This window comes from Schistocerca nitens, chromosome 8 (assembly GCF_023898315.1).
Source record: "Schistocerca nitens isolate TAMUIC-IGC-003100 chromosome 8, iqSchNite1.1, whole genome shotgun sequence".
Classification (NCBI taxonomy): domain Eukaryota; kingdom Metazoa; phylum Arthropoda; class Insecta; order Orthoptera; family Acrididae; genus Schistocerca; species Schistocerca nitens.
In genome coordinates, this window is record NC_064621.1 from 20676693 (window position 1) to 20697125 (window position 20433).

The following is a 20433-nucleotide window of genomic DNA, read 5'->3' on the forward strand; positions in this document are numbered from 1 at the left end:
AGGGAAAAAATGAAAAAAAAAATAAAAACTCTTACTGTTTGTTATGGATCTCACACACTTGAGCAGTACTCTAGGACGGTAAGCAAAAGTCATTTATAAGCAATCTTCTTTGTAGACTTATTGCACTTCCCCTATATTCTACCAGTAAACCAAAATCTGCCCGTACGAGAACTTAAATCAAATGTCTGTCCCCAAGTAGATACTTTGGTCAACTCGGGACTGTGTGGCAGTTCGTTCTTTCATTGCTCTATTTTTCCTCCAGTATTTTCTCCCCAACATGTCTTCTCTTCAGAACAGCTCACACTGATGAATGCTTCTGCCTTTGGAATCCTAAATTTGAAACCTTTGGGGAGGGGCGGGGGAGCTACTTTTATTTGTAATTAACTGCTAAGATATTACTTGTTCATCTGTTCCCACATATCTGTAGATATGTTTCTCAGGCTGTTGTCATTTCTCCTGTTTAGCTCCCAAAAAATTAATTCCCTTACCCATTTTTTATATTTTGTCATTTGTTTTTCAAAACTGCTTTGCATGCAATGGCCCTAAAAGTTTTTTATTCTTGCAGTTGCTTGATATGTTAGATTACAATGAACTGCTAGGCATTAATTTATAAGCGCCATTCATAGTTTAACTCTTGTAAAATTACCTTTGCATTCATTCTGTCCTATTTTGTGTATCCATTTGATATTTTTCTAACTCTTTTGTTGAAGCGTCTTTAGAGTTAATACAACTTTGACCTAATGACTAGTCATTAAAATTTTTGGGTGTCTATTTTAGATGTAAATTAGCTTTTATTTTCAGAGATTGTTCTGTGGGGGTTCAGTGGTTACTGTTCAGAGATTTCTCCATATAGTACAGCAAAAGTAGTAGCAAATGCTAGGTAATTTAAAGTTCATTATCTTCCCACCTCTCCAGATAAGCCATGAGACTGATTTACAGCTCCTTGACTAATATGCAATTCCCACTCAAGTGTCTGGCAGCTAGTTCATTGAACCACTTTCTCTACTGTTCCACTTGAAGCATTTGGGGAAAAATTCACTTGAATCAATCAGTGTGAGATCAGATTTATTGTATTCATTTGTATGTAGCTGCACATAATATTTTCACATTTACAGGAGAAAGTTGACATTTCATGACATGCTCATACTACAAAGTAAAGTACTCATTCCACAAAGTAAAGTACATTTGTTTTAATGGTTGCCACCCCAACTTGCATATGACACACCTCTCTATTTTGTGGTAATACAAAACGAGCTGCCTTTGAACTTTTTTGGGGTCCTCAATCATATAAGGATCCCATACTGTGAAGCAGTACTGTGGCAGAGGAAGGACAGGGTTACTGTAAGCAACCTTATTGTAAGCAATCTCTTTTGTAGTGCTGTTAAATCTTCAGTGTTCTGCCAATCAGATACAGTCTCTGGTTTGCTTCCCCAACATTTTCTATGTGATCATTGGCTACAATGCTAGTAAGGGGGGCAGGCACTGTCACACTTTGGCCATCTTTCCTTACTTTATTATTAAGGACCTTGGACATGTTATGCATAAACTGTGCTTTTGCATAACACTGTTCGACATGGGTTATATTTCTGATATTAAAGTATGTATGATATTAAAGTATTTATTGTAGACCATTTTACCATGGGAAATTCAAATATGTAAACAAAATATTGCTGTCAGGGGTACTTTTTATGTAATATGTATATACATGCATATTCACAATTCATGGCAAAAACAGAGACGTTATAGAGAAATATGGGTATGTTGCCACATCCGGTAGTGATAGAACGTGATAATTTCTTGTGCAACAGCAGGTGGGAAGAATCAGACATCATTAGGTTATCCCCTGCCACACCTATGTCATTAAGACCACCTGAAACATCTCATTAACTCGGAATGGCAACAGCCGGTCGCTGCCTCGGCAGTAAAGCTTCACGCCTCCTAGGGGCAGGTGCATCGAGTTTACAACAGTGGTGTTAGCCGCAATTTGTGTCAGTCTTAACGAGTGGGTGTTTTGGCTGACAAGTAACTGTCTGTCATATTTCTGAGCACGGTTGAATTTTTTAGTTCCTGTGTGTAAACTGATTGAGCTTGGCGCTGAAGGTAAAACGACTGCTTTTTTTTACACATCAGCGTTCCTCTAGTTCCCTACTATTAATTTAATACAGGTGTATTACCAAAGTGATATTTTTAAATTTGCAGAAATGCCACGTCGTCGTGGATGTCGATATAAGCCGGACAACTTCTGCTACATCTGTGGGAAGTTCACTTTTGCCAGAAATAGGAAGAAAATTTCTTCAGTCATAAAGAAAGCATACAAACATTACTTTGGAGTAGAGGTAGGAGACCAAGATAAAGAATGGGCACCACATTTCTGTTGTCCTACATGTTACTGCAAACTAATTCAGTGGTGGAAAGGTAAAGAGAATGTGGTGTTGTTTGTTGTTCCCATGGCGTGGAGGGAGCCTAAGGACGATGTTACTGATTGTTATTTCTGTCTAACAAAAATTCAGGGTTTTACAAACAAAAAGTTGAAGAGGCACATTGTTTACCCAGATCTGCCTTCAGCGAGAATGCCAGTGCAGCATTCCGACAACCTTCCAGTACCTTGAAGAGCTCGAGGTCCAATTCCGAGTGACAGTGAAATAAGTAGTACTGAAGAAACCACAGATGATGATTCTTTATATCACTGCACAAGTGAGTCATCGCCACATTTGTTAACACAGGCAGATTTAAATGATTTAGTATGTGACCTAGGACTAAGTAAACAAAAGGCGCAGCTGTTTGGTTCAAGATTACAAGAGTATAATTTACTGCACCAAAGTACTAAAATCAGTGTGTTCAGGCACAGAGAACATGCCTTTACTTCTTATTTTTCAACTGATGAAGCACTGACATTTTGCAATGACATTGCTGGCCTGATGAAAGTGCTGAACTTCACTTATATTTCACAGGAGTGGAGACTTTTCGTAGATGCATCAAAAACAAGTCTGAAGGGTGTTTTGCTCCATAACGGAAATAAAATACCCTCTGTTCCAGTAGCTTACACTAGTTTGACAAAAGAGAATTACGAATTCGTACAAAGGATGCTAAATTCATTAAAATACAATGAACACAAATGGAAAATATGTGCAGATTTCAAGGTAATTGCTATGGTACTGGGAATGCAACAAGGCTACACAAAGTATGCCTGTTTTCTTTGCGAGTGGGATAGTCGAGACTGAAATTGTCACTACATGAAAAAGAAATGGCCTAGGCGAAGATGGAAAGTTGGCAAAAAGAATGTACAACATGAAAGTCTGGTAGCTCCTGAATATATACTACTTCCATCACTTCACATCAAACTTGGCCTGATGAAACAATTCGTGGAGGCCATGGATCCAACAGGCTGTGGGTTTGCATATCTAGCTACCAGATTCCCCCGTCTTTCAGCTGCAAAAATAAAGGAATGTGTATTTGTGGGCCTACAAATCAGGGAGCTGCAGAAAGATGGAAATTTTGAAGCATGTTTAACTGATAAAGAAAAAACCGCATGGGACTGTTTCAAGATGGTGTCGGAAAACTTCCTCAGAAGAAGAAGAGCTACTAACTACAAAGCAATGGTGAAGGATATGATCAAAGCATATCAGGATTTGGGGTGCAATATGTCTTTGAAGGTACATATGATGGACTCTCATCTGGACTACTTCACAGAGAGTTGCAGTGACGTATCGGATGAACATGGGGAAAGATTCCATAAAGACATTTCTACCATAGAAAGGCGCTATGAAGGGAAATGGGTACGTTTTATGTTAGCAGATTATTGCTGGAATATCATTCGAAAGAAGAAAGATTCACAATACCAGAGAAAAAAGTGATGTGCATTACAGGGCAGTGGATCATTGTTTGTCAATTTTCTGTAATTTCTCATGTCAAATAAATGCTTCAAAGTGTATACACAAAGGTTACTGTGTTATATGTTAGATCCCACCCTCCATTATTGTGATGAACTTATAACATCGTAAAGATGTGCATTTGTTTGTCGATTTTCACCTCACGTTTGCTGCACTATATCAGAAACTGAAAGGGGAAATAAAATTGCGATTACTCATAAACTGTCCCTGACAGAAAAAAACCAAAAACAGTTTTCAATTCAGCACTCAAAATACAACTAGGATCACAATATTTTTTATCAGAAATAGAAAAAAAGGATTTTTGTAGAAAATATAGAGTATGTATGTATGTTTTAATGTGTTAATCCTTTTTTCACATTGCTTGTTTTGTCCTGTCTCCATGCTAAAGTCCTTACGAGCTCAACATCTTGTCATGCAAATGATGAAAGGGTGTTGGCTCATTGTTTTTACAGGTTGAAGCTGAGGGCATCAGATGTCACATCTGTGAAGAGCAATGGAGGATTAGTTATTGTGATTAGGTTGGTTGGTTGGTTGGTTTGGGGAAGGAGACCAGACAGCGTGGTTATCGGTCTCATCAGATTAGGGAAGGATTGGGAAGGAAGTCGGCCGTGCCCTTTCAGAGGAACCATCCTGGCATTTGCCTGGAGTGATTTAGGGAAATCACGGAAAACCTAAATCAGGATGGCCGGACGCGGGATTGATTGTGATTATAAACTGTAATTGTGAACTATGTGTTTGGTGATTATAGTTAAATTGTAATTGTGAACTGTATATGTGATTATACATTGTGATTGTATATTGTAATATCCCACCCTCCTCTGCCATCCTGATTTGGGTCTTCCATGGTTTCCCCAGATTGTGTCAGGTGAATGCCAGGATGGGTCCCTAAGTCCATGGCAGTTGTTCCAATACCCTTTGTGTGTTTATAATATTTATTCATTTATTTGTTGTCCTCTGTGTACATGGTGATGCACAAACATACATTTGATGTTGGACATTATGATAATTTGCTGGCATGAAGTAATAGGCCGAAAGTTTACACAAACATGAGCTTACATACGTATTTTCTGAGAAGTTATGAACACACAAATTTATGAACACACAAATTACATACTCAGTTACACATTTGTACTTTAGTGCTGTATTCCTCTCACACATATACACAACAGTACCTGGTTGGATATTCTTTCTGCACTTAATTTGCTTAGTAGCAGATGATATAGATGCAAGGTTTTTGCACATACTTTCATTAATGTTTTACTCTTTACAAAATTCTTTGCTGCAATTTGTTTCATGTTTCTTTCCACCCATGTGTAGCAGAAATTCACTTGCACTGTAGAAACAATGATCAAGTAGGAATGATCTTAATTTTTTATTAAATACATTCAGGGACTTACTGTTTTTCATTTCTGATGGCAGGCTATTGTATATTTTAATGCCTTTGTTGAAGGGAGAGTTTGTAAAGGCAGAGGTGCACATTTCTTTAACATGGAGTTTCATTTTCTGTCTAGTACCATAATCATGGACATTCACATTTTTATTAAATTTTGTAATATTACTTTTTACAAATTTGCATAGTTTTCTAGTATATACAGGCTGCCAAGGGGTAGGATGAGCAACTTTTGGAAGAGATGTCTGCAGCTATCAGTCAGCTTTGCCTTATTCATTATTCTTATAGCTCTCTTTTGGATGAGGAGAATGTTTGGGCTATGTGTAGAGTCTCTGCAGAATATAACACCATATTGCATTATACTGTGGAATTGTGCATAGTAGGCTGTGTGAACAGTTTCTCGGCTTGTGCAGTATGCGAGGATTCGTAGGGCATAGCACACTTGGTTTAGCTTACTATTAGTTTTATTAATGTGTGTTTGCCATTTTAGGTTATCCTGAGTCCATAGGCCTGGAAATCTTGTTTCTGTATTTGGGGATATTTGGGAACTGTGTAATTTCATATCAGGCATAATTTTCTTTGATCTTAGGTGGAAGTTTAGGTAAGTGGTTTTCTTTGTGTTAACTATGAGCTTGTTTTTCTCAAATTCAATCCCCAAGTTTGTCTGTATTTCCATTTATGGCCTCTTGGAGTTCATGTTCATTTTTGATTGTTATGAGGATATTGGTATCAACTGCAAAGAGTGTACTGGTACTGGCATTGATGTTTGATGGTAGGTCGTTTATGTACACAAGGAAGAGCACTGGTCCAAGTATTGAGCCTTGGGGCACACCTTGTGTAATATTGCAATAGTCAGAGCAGTATGTTTCGATATGTCCTTGATTGTTATGTTTTATTGACACTTTTTGTTTCCTATTTGTCAGGTATGAGCTGAAACAGTTCAGTGGGGTACCTCTGATGCCATATGACTGCAGTTTGTTGAGAAGAATCTTGTGGTCTGTGACATCAAATGCCTTGGAGAAATCTGGGAAGATCCGAACTGCTTTTTGTTTTTTGTCTAGAGCACTTAGGTTGGAGTGTAAATACTCATATATGGCGGTTGTCATGGATTTGTTTTTTCTGAAACCGTGCTGCGCATCAGATAGTGTCTGGTTCTTATCAAGAAAAATTATTAGTCTTTGGTGAACTAATCTCTCCAAAAGTTTACCAAACACAGGTAGCAGCAATATGGGTCTGTAATTTTCTGTGTTGAGTTTTTAACCTTTCTTAAAGATTGGGATGACTTTAGCCACTTTCATGCATTTTGGAAATATACCTGACATCGACGACGAGTTGTACACATTTGAGAGTGGGAGAGATATTTTGTTTATGCAGTTTTTGATGATAAAATCTGGGATGTCATTGATTCCAGATGAGAATTTATTCTTGAGGTAATTTGCACTTAGTACAATTTCTTCAGGAGTAGTTTCCCAGAAGAATATAGATTCTACAGAGTTGTTATTTTGTTTTGTCTGTTGGGTGTGCATTTGTTGATGCTTTGTAAGAGATTTTTAACAATATTTTCATATTAATTGTTGAAAATATTTGCAATTTCTTGTGGATTAGTAACTCTGGTGGTGGTGTGGATCAGGATAGTGTTTTCATGTTTACGTGGCTGTTGATTTGTTTCATTTCTTATGATGTTCCACACTGCCTTGGTTTAGGATGTTGCCACATAGTTGTCATTTGCTATTTGCTTTGCTAGTGCTTTGACATTTTTAAGGGCTTTTGACATATTGCTTGATATATCTTTCTTGAGATGGGGTGGGGATGGTGTTGTTACTTTTTAGATACTTCAACAGATCTCTCTTCCTTCTGCAGGAAATCTTTATACCAGTTGTTATCCATGGCTTCTTATTGGGTTCTTTTGATGTGGTGTGTTTGGGTTTAAAAGGAAAGGCAATATTGAAGTGATATAGAAACGTGTTTAGAAATGATTCCATTTTGTTGTCTGTATTGTCTGCTTCATACACTTTGTTCCATGTTTCTGCAGCTAAGGAATCATTGAAGATTTTCATGTTTTCATTGCTGTAATTTCTTACTTTAGTTGTGTATTTGTTGTTGCAGTCTAAGGGGAGAACATTTGTAAGGTATAGAGGACTTGGCCACATTGATCACTATAGCCTGTGTCCAGAGATTCAACTCCATGGTAGGGACAGTTTACAAATATCTGGTCAAGTGTCTGGTCAAGTGTGGTTTTGGTGTTGTTTTTGCACCTTGTGGGGAATATTACTGTGGGATTCAGACTGAATGAGTTTGTGAGATTCAGTAGGGATCCTTTCACACACCCTGTAGATTGGAAATTGACATTGAAATCACCACATAAAATTAGTACCATTTTGTTTTGGTGAAGTTTGTTTAGGAGTATTTCAGGTTTTTTTTAGGAAGACACATACATTGCCTGTTGGAGAACGATAGATACATGTTATGACTATATTTGCTTCTAGAATTTCGATTACAGCTGCTTCAAAATCGTTTTCTTTATTTTAGTGGTCAAACTGGTCAAAACTTCTATAGTTTATGGAATTTTTTTATAAATATGGCAGCACCTCCACCTTTCTGGCTTTTCCTGCAATACTGGGAAGCTACTTTTGTAATTGAAATTGTTTCTGAAAATTTATACATAATCTGTTTTCTGAAGTAAATTAACTGATGGTTTAGTCATAATTAAGAACAAAGGTTGCAGATTTTTGACAGTGGAGAAAAATAGCTTCTTGTTATTCTCTAGTCAGTTTCATTATTGATAATCACATGAGAATTACAAATGACAAATTTTCTGGATATGAAAACTGAAGTGTAGGTTGACAATTGACTCTCTGAGATTGATACTATGAAATAAAAAATTCTTTTGGCCAGACTAAAAATCCAAAGGGCTCAGGCTCAATCCCCAGTCCACTGTAAACTGTGGGTCCTCTTGTAAGTCAGTTCAAAGGTTGGAGGAAGGCAATGGCATTTCACAAACATGACCATGCCAAGTAAAGTATAGTTGCACTCAAAACAATATTCAGATTGATGACCACTGTTCTTAAGCTAGTGGGTATGTGATTATGAATGAACAAGACATGTAGCAAATGCTCCTGCACATTTTTGTCTTGCTTTATAGATGGGTACTGTGTGCACACAATGTCTGGGCATCCATTTTGAATCTAGGGCAGTTCCATGAGTAACGGAATGAGGGTTTTTTTTTTTCCCAGGATAAAGACCAAGAATCATTATGACAATTTTACTGTATTTTCTACATAAGCAAACAAATATAATTTTTTTGTAATAGTTGGTGTTCCTTTCTTGTAATAATTGCGTGAAAAAAATACTTTGAGGTAATTGGATGACATATTCAGACATACATTGTCTCATAATACAATAATCCAGCTTACCTATTTTCAAAAAAATTCTGTCATGGAGAGGAATTAATGGGAAATAAAATGATATAGAAGATAAATGTCTTAAATATTTTACTAAGTAAGTTTAAAATATCTCCAGGAATGGAATGACACTTAACTTGGAAATTACCAGTTTCGTTCTGCATTGTCGCATAGGTAAAATGGTATTTAATCTTCTGATCTACAGTAGATGCAGCCAGTTTCTTTACAATTTGGTCTTCTTCCACTCAACATTTTTGAGGGAAATGTTATTACATATCATTCCATTAGTGTAATTCTTTCTAAGAAATGAAATTTCATAACCATTGTCAATATATATCTTCTCCACAAAAATATCTTGACTGCCCCTCCCCCCACACAGCACAGGCAACCAGAGCAAAATCGCCTTGAAGCTTGCTGTATGAAATTGTCCGTAAACCTCTGGTTGGTTGGTTGGTATGGGGGAGGGGACCAAACAATGAGATCATCAGTCTCATCAGATTATGGAAGGAAATCAGCTGTGCCCTTTCAAAGGAAGAATCAGAATCAGAATTTTTATTATCCTGTAACATACAAAGTCTAATCACAGACCTGATGTACTGGGGACTCGTCAACATTACATTTACATTACAATTACAATTTGTATATACAGTATTACAAAAACAATATATCAACACTCCAGTTTCATGTATTAGATAGTAATATATAACAACAGCATTTACGTAGTGAGCATATTTTCACAATCATTTATTTGACACAAAACTGCTAAGCTTAATTACAGGTGATGTTTCCTTGCTCAGACTACTACATCATCATTCATAAATTCTTCTACGGAGTAATGTTTCTCCACTGATAACTTGTGCAATTTTGGTTTCAGTTGCCCTAGCTTCATGCTGTTTATTTCTTTCTTTTTTAGCATGTTGTAGATTTTCATGCCCATATATTCTGGGGTTTGTGCATATAACTTTAACCTGTGAATAGGAAGCATGAAGTTTGTCTTGCTCCTAGTGTTGTATTGATGCTCAAAATTGTTGTCTGTGAATAATGTAGGGTTACTATATACAAAAATAATCAGTTCATAGTACAAACAGGGGGCACTTCATATTTTTAGATTTCTTAACAGTGGGCGACAAGATTTTTTTGGTCTTGCGTTACACATATTTCTAACAACTGATTTTTGTAATTTTTATATTCTAATGATTTTGCTTGTATTGCCCTAAAAGATAATGCCATACCTTATAACAGCTTCAAAATAGCTGTGATAAACTACTTTTCTTCCATGCTACTTGAATATGACAAAAACCTTCATAGCAAAGGTCAGGCTGTTTAACTTATTTGCTAAGTATTCTATATGTGAAGACCAGGATAAATTTTGGTCCAAATGTATTCCTAAAAATTTAACACAATCTGATTCTTTCAGTTCCTGGTTTCTGCAGGTAATTTGAGTTTCATTTATCTTAGAGTTTGTAGTTTTAAACTGTGTTTTTCCAATATTCAATTTTAACCCATTTACTTGGAACCAGTTTTCTAAACTGTCTAGAAGATTTGTGACAGTCGTGGGAATTTGTTCAGAGTGATTGCTTTCGATGAGAGCAGACATATCATCAGCGAATACAACTAAGTGTGAATTTATTTTTAGTGGCAGGTCATTTATGTAAAGTAAGAATAAAATTGGACCCAGAATTGAGCCTTGTGGAATGCCTTGTGAAACAATCATCCATTCAGAGAAGAAATTTCCCTTGCTTGATGATATAACTACTATTTGTTTTCTCTTTGTGCGGTATGACCTGAACCACTCTAAAACATGACCTCCAATTCCATATTTTTCCATTTTATACAGGAGCAATTGATGGTTTTCACAATCAAATTCTTTTGTGAGGTCACAGAGCAATCCTGCAATTTTGCTAGATTTGTCTAAGGCAGAACAAATTTTTTTCACAAACTCATTTATGGCGTCAATTTTAACCCTTTCTGAAAGCCATATTGATTATCTGACAGTATGTCTGATTTTTCTATAATTTTTTTGATTAGCATTAGTACCACTTGTTCAAATATTTTTGATAAAATTGGGAGAATAGAGATCGGGCGGTAGTTCCCCATATCTTCTCTTGAGCCTTTTTTGAACAAATGTTTTACCTCTGTATGCTTCAGTGCGTCTGGAAAGTGGCCTTCTTTGAGTGATTTATTGATTATTGAGCTGCCAAACATGATATCCCTCATCTTAATGACTGCTTCACAGCCTGTGCCATATGGATCCTTCCCACCAACACCAGTTTTTCTGAATTGCGCAGGTGGGAACTTTCCCTGCAATACATCCCACGTTCCCGTAACCGTCCTGGCCTCAACCTTCGTTAGTCACTGTCCTCACCCATCCAGCCCCCTCTCTGTTCCCATTCCAGCACTACACAGCTGTCATTTCACCACCACACCCAGTCTTTTAATTTCTTTTATTTCTCTCCTTTCCACTATTTACCCTCTCCCTCCTCCGCACCTTCAATCCTGCACTCCATCTAAACTGCAACACTTGACTGTCCGCCACTCCCACAGTACTATACCTCCCCCTCCCCGCCCCAGCCTCCTCCTTACCCCCACCCAGTCACCACTCCCATCATGCACTGGTGCTGCTGTTCACAGTGTGGTCTCAGCTCTCTGAGACTGCAGACATGTGTGCAAGTTTTGTTTATGTGTGTGTGTGTGTGTGTGTGTGTGTGTGTGTGTGTGTGTATGTGTGCGTGTGTGTATGTATGTGTGTCTACTGCCTTAATGGCCGAAAGCTTTAATTGTGTGAATTTTTTTGTTGTGCCTATTGTGACTCAGCATCCCCGCTATATGGTGAGTAGCAACTTTCCTTTTCTACATTGTATGTACTTATATTTTATCCAGTAAATCTTAACTATTGCGTAAATTACATAATGGTGATCTGTACTTAATTTGATTTTAAATTTATCCACAAATTTTAATTTTAATTAGGCCTTATTCTCCTTAATTTTGAACAACTTGTGAATATACTAATACTATATTCTATAATCTATAATTATCATACAATTGTGTAAATCTAGGTGTATTTAATTTGGTGTTATGTATTTTTTAAATGCTTAACAAGTATAAGCTAGTGTCATCAGCAAACAGAAATAGTTTAGAGTTACCCATAATACTAGAGGGCATATCATTTATATAAATAAGGAACAGGAGCGGCCCTAACGCTGTTTCCTGGGGCACCCCCCACTTGACAGTACCCCACTCAGATCCCACATCACAACCGTTATCAACATTGTGAATAATGACCTTTTGCTGCCTGTTGCTAAAGTAAGAGATGAACCAATTGTGAGCTACTCCCCTTATTCCGTAATGGTCCCACTTCTGGAGCAATATTGTGAGACCAACACAGTCAAATGCCTTTGTTAAATCAAAAAATACGCCAAGCGTTCGAAACTTTTTGTTTAGCCCATCCAGTACCTCACAGGGAAAAGAGAATATAGCATTTTCAGTTGTCAAACGACTTCTAAAGCCAAACTGTACATTTGATAGCAAATCGTGTGATATAAAATGGTCAATTAACCTTACGTACACAGCTTTTTCGATAACCTTTGCAAACACTGATGGCATAGAAATAGGTCTAAAATTATCTACATTATCCCTTTCTCCCTTTTTATAAAGCGGCTTTACTACTGAGTACTTTAATCGCTCAGGAAACTGACCATTCCTAAAGGAAAAATTACAAATATGGCTAAATACAGGGCTAACATGTGCAGCACAGTACTTTAATATTCTGCTAGACACTCCATCATAACCATGTGAGTCCTTAGTCTTCAGTGATTTAATTATTGTCTCAATCTCCCTCTTGTCTGTATCACAGAGGAGTATTTCACATGTTAATCTCGGAAAGGCATTTGCTAAGAAATTTGTATGAGTTCCTGTAGAAACTAAATTTTTATTTAATTCACCAGCAATGCTCAGAAAATGATTGTTAAATACTGTACATATATCTGATTTATCAGTAACAGAAATATTGTTACTGCGAACTGACTTTATATCATTGACCTTGTGCTGCTGACCAGACACTTCCTTCACAACTGACCATATGGCTTTAATTTTATCCTGTGAATTAGCTATTCTATTTGCATACCACATACTTGTGGTAAGCACCTTACAATACTGTTTATAATGGGCTACTGTAGCTTGATTGTGACTACTTCTAACATTTTGATATAATTCCTGCTTTGTTCTACATGATATCCTTATCCCGCTAGTCAGTCAACCGGGCTGTCCATTACTGCTAGTACCCCATTTAGAATGTTCTAATGGAAAGCAACTCTCAAAGATCATGAGAAATGTGTTATGGAAAGCATTGTATTTATCATCTATATTATCGGCACTATAAACATCTTGCCACTCTTGTTCCTTGACAAGTTTTAAAAAACTCTCTATTGCTCTTGGATTAACTTTCCTATGTAGTTTGTAATTAAATATGACATTAATTTGAGTACAAAAACCTTTTAGTGTTAAAATTTGTGCATCATGGTCTGAAAGGCCATTCACCCTTTTACTAACAGAATGCCCATCTAGTAATGAAGAATGAATAAAAATGTCTATGACTGTGCTACTGTTCCCCTGCACCCTAGTTGGAAAAAACACAGTTTGCATCAGATCATACAAATTTAGGAGATCTACCAACATCATTTTTCTTGCACAATCATATACAAAATTAATATTGAAGTCACCACATATAACTACTGTCTGGTACTTCCTAGAAAGTGAATCAAGAACCCTCTCTAGATTAAGCAAAAATGCTCTAAAATCGGAGTTAGGGGACCTATAAACAACAGCAATTAGAAGTTAAGTTTCACTAAATTCAACTAATGCTGCACAACTTTCAAATATCTGTTCAGTGCAGTGTCATGATATGTCTATGAACTCAAATGAAATACTGTTTTTTTACGTACAGAGCCACGCCCCCAGCCCCCACCCCCACCCCCATCCCGCAAGGAATTCCTTGAAAAACAGCCAGCTAATCTGTAGCCTGGTAAAGGAAGCCTCTGAATTATCAAATTATTTAAGTGGTGCTCTGATATACCAATAATTTCAGAGTTAACATCTATTAGCAGTTCACTAACTTTATCTCTAATACCTCTTATATTTTGATGAAATATGGTAATTCCTTCTCTACTTGGGAACATTACATTCTCTGGAGGTGAGCCCTTAGTTAGAGGCACTTCCTTTAAGCAGGTATACCTATCAGCTGACTTCAGTCTAAAAAAGGTGCCGCTCTAACGCCAACTACTACAGGAATTTTTCCATGAGTGACACCACTATCACCACCCACTACACTGTCACCTATAAGCTTAGCCAGCCTCCCCTTCCCATACCTATTGAGGTGCAGGCCATGCCTAGTGAAACCCCATCTACTGATAGACCCAACTGGCACCACTGAGATGTGATCCATGCCCTCCGCCATCAGTGCCCTCCCCAGCCCCACATTAACGCGCCTAACAGCCGCATTAAGGTGAGGCCGATCATGATGCTGAAACAGTTGCACGAAATGCACATTAGTGCCACCAGTTTGAGTAGCTATCTTAACGAAGTCACCACTGACATCATATTTCCCGTCCCTATCGAGACTGTTCCCTGCTCCACCCACTATCATTACCTGATCCTCCTTCGTAAAATTCTTACATAACTTCCCTATTCTTTCAGTCACCTGAGCCAACTCTGCACTAGGCTTCACAATGCTGGTGACCTGGTACTCACTCCTGACCTGGTATTCACTCCCCAACACTTCCTGCAACTACTGGCTCACATGTCTACCGTGGGAACTACCTAGCAGCATAACCTTCTTTCTGCTAGACTTTGCAACTAACCTAGGCCTCCTAATTGCTGAGGACTGCTGCAAGTTACCTACATCTACAGCTACACGAGGCTCCTCTCCACTCAACTCTGACAGTTGGTCATATCTATTGCATGTATGCAAAGTAAAACTGTCTGAATACCTCCTCTTCCTAGAGACCTTCTTGCCAACTGCCAGTTCCCATTCCCCACCACCCTTCAACCTCCTCAACCTATGTAGTTCCTCCTTTGCGCATTGTAACTGCACCTGAAGGGCACAGATCTTACGCTCCTGCTCCTCTATTAACTTGTTTCTACTACAGATCCTACATTCCCAGGAGAGGATCTCCCTAAAATGACCACTGGCTTCCCCACTGCATTCCCCCCAATGTAAATGCTTCGAACAAATCCCACACCGTAATCCACTACTCACAAACCTACGACAGAACCCACACTTTTCACTCATGGTAAAATTTTACAGTTATTGAAAAAAAAAAAAAAAAACTATACGTCTACGTTACCAAAGTTCACTTACACCAGTAGAACTATTTAAGAACTAACAATAATGGTCTCGAAATTCTCTGCCTACTAAGAAAGGAGCTACTTGTATTAATACTACTACAACACAGCAATATCACTTCTGTCATCCCTGTTGTGAAAGCCAACTCCTGGTTCTTGAGCCGGTGCATCATCTTGTTCACCTGTGTGGATCAGATACTTAAATACGCTCAAAAGAATTACAAGTTATTTGTATATTAAGCTGATGTCAGTAGCATTTACAAAATTATTATAAATGTAGTATGAGGTGCATTCAAGTTCTAAGGCCTCCGATTTTTTTTCTCCGGACTGGAAAAAGATAGAAACATGCACATTGTTTTAAAATGAGGCCGCGTTCATTGTCAATACAGAAACATGCACATTGTTTTAAAATGAGGCCGCGTTCATTGTCAATACGTCCCAGAGATGGCAGCACCGTACGGCAGATGGAATTTTACCGCCAGCGGCGAGAATGAGAACTGTTTTAAATACTTAAAATGGCGACGTTTTCCTTACTTGAACAGCATGCAATCATTCGTTTTCTGTATTTGCGTGGTGTGAAACCAATTGAAATTCCTCGACAGTTGAAGGAGACATGTGGTGATGGAGTTATGCATGTGTTGAAAGTGCGTTGTGGGTGCAACAGTTTAAGAAGGCAGAACATCATGTGACAACAAACCGAAACAACCTGGGGCTCGCACAAGCTGGTCTGACGACATGATCGAGAAAATGGAGAGAAATGTTTTGTGGGATCGCCGAATGACTGTTGAACAGATCGCCTCCAGAGTTGGCATTTCTGTGGGTTCTGTGCACACAATCCTGCATGACGACCTGAAAATGTGAAAAGTGTCATCCAGGTGGGTGTCACAAATGCTGACGGACGACCACATGGCTGCCCATGTGGCATGTTGCCAAGCAATGTTGACGCGCAATGACAGCATGAATGGGACTTTCTTTTCGTCGGTTGTGACAATGGATGAGACATGGATGCCATTTTTCGTTCCAGAAACAAAGTGCCAGTCAGCTCAATGGAAGCACACATTCACCGCCACCAAAAAAATTTCGGGTAACCGCCAGTGCTGAAAAAATGATGGCGTCCATGTTCTGGGACAGCGAGGGTGTAATCCTTACCCATTGCATTCCAAAGGGCACTACGGTAACAGGTGCATCTTACGAAAATGTTTTGAACAACAAATTCCTTCCTGCACTGCAACAAAAACGTCCGGGAAGGGCTGCGCATGTGCTGTTTCGCCGAGACAACACACCCGCACATCGAGCTAACGTAACGCAACAGTTTCTTCATGATAACAACTTTGAAGTGATTCCTCATGCTCCCTACTCACCTGACCTGGCTCCTAGTGACTTTTGGCTTTTTCCAACAATGAAAGACACTCTCTGTGGCCACACATTCACCAGCCGTGCTGCTATTGCCTCAACAATTTTCCAGTGGTCAAAACAGACTCCTAAAGAAGCCTTCGCCGCTGCCATGGAATCATGGCATCAGCGTTGTGAAAAATGTGTACATCTGCAGGGCGATTATGTCAAGAAGTAACGCCAGTTTCATCGATTTCGGGTGAGTAGTTAATTATAAAAAAAAATCGGAGGCCTTAGAACTTGAATGCACCTCATAAAACAATGAAATGATATAGTTATTACTGTATGTACCTTTGTTATCCTCTAACTCCACGTTATCTTCCACAGCAAGATTGTGTAGCACACAGCATGCTCGGATGAAGTGCACCATCTCTTTAACGCTCTTCAATTTTAAGTGGTATAATTGTCCAAAACGCTGCTTCAGCAGGCCAAAGCAATTTTCTACAACACACCTGTTTTTTGAGAGTACCATATTAAAGTCACATTGCACTCTGGACAAATGCCCTGTATTTATAAATGGTGTTAATAAATTTCTGGTGCAGGGGTGGACACTGTCACCCAAAAGATGAAACCCTCCACACTTTTCTTCGAGGATTTGGTAGAGTGTGGACATTCTGAACACTCTCCTGTCATGCACAGAGCCCGGATAGCCAACGAATAAGTCCCTAACCTGTTAGTTATGATCTGAAACTAATTGCAGTTGAATGGAAAAATAATTTTTCCTATTCATATACGACTGGGGATCTTTTTGCAGACTATCAATTCGAATGTGTGTACCATTGATTGCCCCAATCACACCAGGCAACCCATTTCCCTGGAAATGAGCCTCAATCCCTGCTCTTTCTTCGGTGGATGGCCACTTTATAAGTTCTTTACCTAAATCACTGATGAAGTTAGTAACTCTCTGTATAACACATCACAGAGAAGAAATACAGATATCTAACTTATTTGCGACATTCCTGAAACCTGCAGCTATGTGGCCAGCGAACCACAAAAATATCAAGATGTGCTGCAGTGGGAGTAGTTTTCCATTTCCCCCTGCCTGATAATTATAGTACCTGGAATTTCTTAATCTTTCACTAAGATCATCTGCCACGTGGCGCCACACACAAAAATGTTCCACAAATTCAATGTCACTGCAGTGTGGCACCACATTCTCTACATAGTTTTCGATCCTTTGTCTCTTTTGTGGTTGGAACATTTCCAGCTCCTCATCACTCCACAGAAAATTTGATTCTGATGTGCTGTACATCTGGAATAAATAGAATTAATAAATTTCATGTTTCAACCACTTGCAATTCCTCTGCACTCATCCTAGTAAAGGTGACTTCATATGAGAATAAATAAAATGCTTACCTTATAATTAACGACGATGAAGCATAATCAGCAAGAGAGTAAACCGACTGCCACAACAGCTTCCAAGAGAATGAACAGTGAAGAACATGCACATGGAGGCTGTCCCCACTTCAACTCCCATAGCTCTGCGCATGCGTGAATCTGGCTGCTTGGCTGCAGAAGAAACATTTTTCCAAGTACTGTCTGTGTAAGTGTGTGAGGTAATGGGCAAGTTGTGGCACCCTGGAAATACTCTAAGTTCGGAGTTGGCACGGCTGCACGGGCTGCTCGGCAAGCCGGGGCTTGTCAGCAACTGTGTGGTGCCGAATAATAGCCGGAACAAGAGCGGTAGCCCCAGCACATGGTCCAGGCCGACCACATGGGTGGGAATTCCATGTTGACGCTATGTCGAGGAATGGGCTTCGTGTCGATGAAGGAGATTTGTATGCCAGGAGTGCCAAAGATGGCAGACTTTGTGAAACCATAATGGCAGACATTTCACGGTTCATGTGGAAATTAATAATAGCCAGAGGAATCATGATACCTTAAAAAGAAACATGTACATTACCATTATTTGCACAACCATTCTGGTGTAATCAGATTTTCAATATCTTTATTAGTTTAAAGTTTAGTATCTGACTGTATATTACACAAATAGCACCCAGCAACAAGTTTCTAAAATCTAAATGGTTCATCCGATTTTGTCGATCGACATGTCTTTAGAAAGTTATTAGTGTGAATGTAAACTGGTGTAAAATACAGGCATGTAACTTGAATAGTACATGAGTTATTGGAGGTCGAAGTGGCCGATTACTATTGATCCACGTCAGGCCATAAGTACTCCATAGTTACAGAAACGAACGGTAGCAGCATACTTATAAATATATTTATTCGTCTTTGTCTTTGTTTATATCTGATATATACTATTCATGAAGAAATTGGTCAAATATTTACTGTGTTTTAGAAAGCTCAGAGGCATTAGGCTACTGGCCTACTTTTGTTTCTGTTCCTTTGAGATATGTTTGTTTAATCTGCTTGTGTTAGAGCGTGTTTATGGTCGAGACATAGGACTATTTATTTAATTTCGAGTTATTTAAATGTAAATCCAGTATTTTGTATGTGTTTCAATACGTTTGTGAGTATGCGTTGGCTCGGAGACATGGCGGGAGTGATCTAGCCAATCCCAGCACTCGTTATGGTAGGCAACTACCAAAGTCAATGGAGAGATTGTATGGAAATGGGGAAGGACCATTGGGTCACGCAGAACACGAGTGAGTGCTGGACGGGAAGCCACGACAGACAGTTGCAGGAAATACTTGGAGAGGGTTGCTCAGTTTGCGCGTGGTTGTGGCAGATGGAAATATTTCATGGTGCCGAATTGTGCAGGTGTGAGATTTCCATGGCTTCTTCAGTGAAGACATAGTATGCGTTTAGTAGTGAATATCTCGCGAGCTATGTTGTTGTTCATAACTAATTACGTGAAGTAGGAATCTATTGTTTCCCTGTTATTCAACTTATATTTTATTTAATTGCTCGATCATCGACACCAATAAGTGTTTTATAGTAATAAATGGCATTGTTAAAGGTACATCTGCTATCGTACTCCTCATTTAAAGTCGTTAAAATAGTAACTGCAGATTTGATTTAATTGCAATCTTTCATTTAAAAAATTTCTATTTTACATTCAAAATTCGCAATTGATGAGTGATAAGAACTTTCGACCATTCAATTCATGTGTATATTCAGTTTGTATACTGTAGACTCAGCAGTATTTGGCTTGTAATGCAGCAACTACGTATCACAGCCCCTAGACAACGAAACCAGCCAAAAGTGCACTTAATATATGCAGCAAGTGTCTGTCAATCTCCTTCACTTGTTTTTCTGTCCTTCTACCCCCTTCCATCTTGTCCTTCCCTTGTCTGTCTCCATCTCTCCCCCCCCCCCCCCCTCTCTGCTCAGCTGTGTCCATCTGTACTTGTAGCCCCTGCAAGACATGCCGATACTAACTGCACAACAAGCCTGTCATGTAAGGCAGCCTACATGTCAGTGGTAGAAAACATCTTTTTGCCTTATCTCTGATCCTATGGGAACTACGAGGTTTTAACCTCCACAGTGCTCATTCTAACATAGCAAGCAGTATATGTACCAAATTTGACTGAAATTTATGCAGTTGTTTAGGAAGAGTTGCTGGATGTAAACCATGAATATTCTATACACAGGGATTCAAGAAGATACACAAATATTTTAATGTGTTATTCTACAAGTAAAACTAAAGAGAAAAGTTCATATAAACATAGGTCTGCAAATGTTTAGTTACGGAGTTAACAGCTGATAAAAGATTTTGCCTGAAATTTAGCAACTTCGCCAATATGGAGTAATCGCAAAACTGGACAAGGTTAAAGTAAAGCTTGATCTCCATTTGTTTTGTTGTTATTGGTCTGGTGAATCTCATAAAACATGTCCCAGACGTGTATCTGCAGTATTTTTTTCAGAACATCCAGAGAAGCAAAGATTATTATCCAGGTAAATTTGTTTACTTTCCATTAAGAATGTAGAAACATTTATGTCATTGTTGGCAACTGCTAGTGAGTTGTTTCAGTCTTTTACCAACCTTGAAACAAGTTAGTTTTGTGTATTGTTCAGTGAAAGAACATAATAACAACAGTGTATTTAAGTGAGACTACAT